The 4,796-nt window shown below is 41.1% G+C and overlaps 1 pseudogene; it reads right to left on the bottom strand.

The window, feature by feature from the left end:
• Nucleotides 1–2,555: 2,555 nt before the first annotated feature.
• LOC105756745 (BRCA1-associated protein pseudogene) lies at nucleotides 2,556–3,206 on the bottom strand (annotated as a pseudogene).
• Between the last annotated feature and the right edge of the window lie 1,590 nt (nucleotides 3,207–4,796).

Raw genomic sequence — 4,796 nt, 5'->3', positions numbered from 1 at the left:
GGAAACTCCCTTTCAACTGACTGGCTACTCACAGCAGATTCAATCATGGGAGTGATCACATATAAACACTGAGAATCATGGCCCAGCCAAGCTGACACACAATCTTAACCATCACAGTGTCTTAAGCCAATCTCTTTTGAGATATACAAGAGAAGCGAGCAGAGAGACAGGGGAATCTCATACCACCAAGAAAGCAGCGTCGGGAGCAGAACACATCAGCATGTCCTTTGGACCTGAGGTTCCTCTGCTGAGATGCTCCTAGACCAGGGCAAGACTGATGACAAGGACCTTCCTCCAGAACTGACAGAGAAAGACTTCCCCTGGAACCGATGCCCTGAACTTGGACTTGTAGCCTACTAGACTGTGAGAGAATAAATTTCTCTTCGTTGAAGCCATCCACTTGTGGTATTTCTGTTATAGCAGCACTAGATGATGAAGACAAGTGCTAAGCAAAAGATCAGTGGTTTGAATACACCAGCCGCTCCATAGGAGAAAAAACCTGGCAATCTGTTCCCGTAAAGATTGTTGTTGTTGTTGTTGTTGTTAGGTGCCATCAAATTGTTTCCAATGCATAGCGACCTCATGTGTAATAGGGTGGAAATCTTGCCCAGTCCTGCACCATCCTCACAATCTTTGCTGTGTTTGAGCCCATTGTTGCAGCCACTGTGTGACTCCATCTTGTTGAGGGATTTCCTTTGTTTTCACTCACCCTCTACTTTACCAAGCATGATGTCATTCTCTATAAAGATTACAGCCTAGGAAGCCCTATGGGGCAGTTATGTCCAATAGGGTCACTATGAATTGGAATCGTCTCAATGGCACACAACCACAACAACATGCTCAAGGCAAATATTTTTTATTAACTGGGCTAAATTGTTGTTTAGTTTAATGATGGCTTCATGTGATAGTTTTGATTCAGAGTTTAAAGATTATTTCTGGTCATTAGATTAGGGGGTTCCTCCAGTCCCAATGGATCCAGTAAGTCTGGTTTGCATATGAGTTTGAAGTTCTGTTCCATGCTTTTCCTCCTTTTGATCAGGATCTATCTATTGGGTCCTTGATCAAAACATTCAGTAATGGTAGCCGAGCACCACCCATTTCTTCTGGTCTCACAGTAAGAGCCAGTCTCACTTCTGAAGCTAGGTATCAGGGTGAGACCCTGTGGTTTTGAGAAAGCCTACTGTTCTTTGCTCTCTGGGCAATGGCTTATAACTTGCTGTGGATCTCAGGAGGCTGGCGGACACAGACACAGCCCTGAGACTCAAATTGACCAAAGTCACCTGCAGGCTTAAGACTAACAGATGATATCTCCAATAGCACTATGGGAGAGGCTCAGAGGAAGGGCAGGAAAAGACAACTGTAAAACCTCTATACAGGAAGAGCAAAGTGGAAGTTGGGATGAAAAGAGAGAGAGTGAGGGAAACGACAACAAAAACAACATCTCACACTTAAACTATGCCTGCAAACCAAGTTTCAAAAACACTTTGTGGTACAAAGACTTTAAGACGGCCCCCAACAATCCCTGCCTCCTAGCGTTCATGTACTTGTGTAGCCCCCTCCTCTTGATTGTGAGCTGGATCTAGAGTGAATACAATACAACAAAAGTGATAGGTTGCCACTTCCATAATTAGGTTACAAAGACGGTGACTTCCGTCTTGTTAGTAGACTCTCTCCATTGCTTTCTTGGCTTGTACATTTCAGTGAAGCAAGTTGCCAATTTGGAGAGGGCCACATGGCAAGGAATTGAGGGTGGCCTCAGTTCAGTTTGGTCAACTAAATCTATTGGTCACACCCATTTCCCATGGCCAATAGCTGAGGTTTTGATGTGGTTTTAAGGTTCATTGTGGTCCAGTCTTGCACAGTATCTTAATCTAGGACAAAGTATTAAAGCACCATGTATATTTTCAATCAAGTAGCCTATTTTCTGAGACCAGACTAGGCTAAGCAGTGTTACTGTGATCATGTCAGGAGCTGTCCTCTGATTCATCTGGCTTCTAACCAGTAGAAACACTGTATTTCCTCTTTCTGCATTTGGCTAAATAGATTACGTAAATGCTTCTCATTAGGAAAATTCCAGCAATGACTGAGAAATAACTTTCATAAACTAAAAACTAAAAAATGAAAAAAATCACACATAAAAATGGATTACATTTGACACTGAAGGTATGTAATGATGCTTTACTTCTGAGTGCGAGACCTTGGGCACTCATTGATCCTCTCTATGTCCCAGCTTTCTCATTTGTAAAATTAAAATAATAACAGAGCTACTGGTGATAATTAAATGAGTTGTTACATATAAGACATATAAAGGGTGCCTAGATAGTAAGAATTCAATACCCTTTAGCTGATTCTATAGTTCTGAAATTCACCAAATAGAAAATTTGGAGATTATTTTCATATTCACAATTAGTACATAAAATTGGAAGATAATTTTTTTGCTAGAATGTAATATACCAGAAAAAAATTATACAGTATTTCCATCAGAAATTGAAACGTATGTTATTAGGTATATAGAAGTTTAGAATTCTGATATTCCTAAAGAACTAATTGAGTACTCAATCATTTGTAATGACTATATATTTCTTGTTTTCCCAGTAGATTTGCTGAGATTCCAGCTGGCTTGTTAGTAAATATGAATACTCTAGCTGTAAGGCATCTATTTTCTCTTCCTGGCAAGTATCACCTTCACATTCATACTGTACAATTTTTCCATCTGTTTTACTTGCAACCAGTCGATGGACATAATTATCTCCAGCATAGTCCTAGATGCAATGGTTGGTAAGCTGCATGGCATACGTGTGCTGTGTTTCCTCGAAGTGCTTATAAGCATGTCGACTTACATACTGTCCACAGCCTACGTGGCTGCGTATTAAACAAATCCAAAGGTTTTCCTGAACACCACACTCAAAACACTTATTCTCTTCAACTGGCTCTGGCGTTTGACAGTATTGGCAAACAGGACACACTGTGTCATCCCAGAGCTGTAGACACTGGCTGTGGAAGCTGTGGTTACCTAACGTGGTAAGGATGCTGGTCACGGACTCGTCCATGTGCTCCAGGCACATCGTGCACTTGGGGAGCTTGGTCAGGTCCATCACGGGGAGGCTGATGCCATCTTCCGATTTCAGCACTTCAGCGCTTTCCACATAGACCAGCTGGCAAACATCGTCTTCTATTGAGTTAAACTGACGGCCATTGCATGCCATGTAACACTAATGACCAAAGACCAGACGAGTTGTGGAACGACATCAAGGACATCACACATAAAGAAAGCAAGAGGTCATTAAAAGCACAAGAAAGAAAGAAAAGACCAAAACGGATGTCAGAAGAGACTCTGAAACTTGCTATTGAATGTCAAGTAGCTAAAGCAAAAGGAAGAAATGATGAAGTAAAAGAACTGAACAGAAGATTCCAAAGGGTGGCTTGAGAAGACAAAGTAAAGTATTATAATGACATGTGTAAAGAGCTGAAGATAGAAAACCAAAAGGGAAGAGCACACTTGGCATTCCTCAAGCTGAGAGAACGGAAGAAAAAATTCAAGTCTCAAGTTACAATAGCGAAGGATTCTATGGGGAAAATATTAAATGATGCAGGAAGCATCAAAAGAAGACAGAAGAAATACACAGAGTCATTATACCAAAAAGAATTGGTCGACGTTCAACCATTTCAAGAGGTAGCATATGATCAAGAACACAGGCAGTAACAGGAACATTGTCTGTAGATAATTTAAAAGCAATAATGAAACTGACTACACTTTGTCGTTGCCATGTACCAACAATTCTAAGTAATGATGGTGATAAAATACGCCTCCCCACCAGATGGACCACTCCCCCCCTCCCCCGCTTGATATTGATATTGAAGGAAGAAGTCCAAGCTACACTGAAGGCATTGGTGAGAAACAAGGCTCCAGGAATTGATGGAATATCAATTGAGATGTTTCAACAAACAGATGCAGCGCTGGAAGTGCTCACTTGTCTATGCCAAGAAATTTGGAAGACGGCTACCTGGCCAACCGACTGGAAGAGATCCTTATTTATGCCTATTCACAAGAAAGGTGATCCAACTGAATGTGGAAACTATCGAACAATATCATTAATATCACATGCAAGTAAAATTTTGCTGAAGATCATTCAAAAGTGGTTGCAGCAGTATGTCGACAGGGAACTGCCAGAAATTCAGGCCGGATTCAGAAGAGGACGTGGAACCAGGGATATCATTGCTGATGTCAGATGGATCCTGGCTGAAGGCAGAGAATACTAGAAAGATGTTTACCTGTGTTTTATTGACTATGAAAAGGCATTTGATTGTGTGGATCACAACAAATTATGGATAACATTGTGAAGACTGGGAATCCCAGAACACTTAATTGTGCTCATGAGGAACCTGTACATAGATCAAGGGTCAGTTGTTCAGACAGAACAAGGGGATACTGCATGGTTTAAAGTTAGGAAAGGTGTGCATCAGGGTTGCATCCTTTCACCATACCTATTCAATCTGTATATTGAGCAGATAATCCGAGAAGCTGAAGTATATGAAGAAGAAAGGGGCATCAGGATTGGAGGAAGACTCATTAACAACCTGCAATATGCAGATGACACAACCTTGCTTGCTGAAAGTGAAGAGGACCTGAAGCACTTACTGATGAAGATCAAAAACTACAGCCTTCAGTATGGATTACACCTCAGCATAAAGAAAGTAAAAGTCCTCACAACTGGACCAATAAGCAACATCATGATAAACAGAGAAAAGATTGAAGTTGTCAAGGATTTCATTTTACTTGGATCCACAATCAACAC

Source organism: Trichechus manatus, unplaced genomic scaffold (assembly GCF_000243295.1).
Source record: "Trichechus manatus latirostris isolate Lorelei unplaced genomic scaffold, TriManLat1.0 scaffold00147, whole genome shotgun sequence".
Classification (NCBI taxonomy): Eukaryota; Metazoa; Chordata; class Mammalia; order Sirenia; family Trichechidae; genus Trichechus; species Trichechus manatus.
The sequence above is the reverse complement of the archived record's forward strand: the minus strand, read 5'-3'. Positions and strand labels throughout refer to the sequence as shown.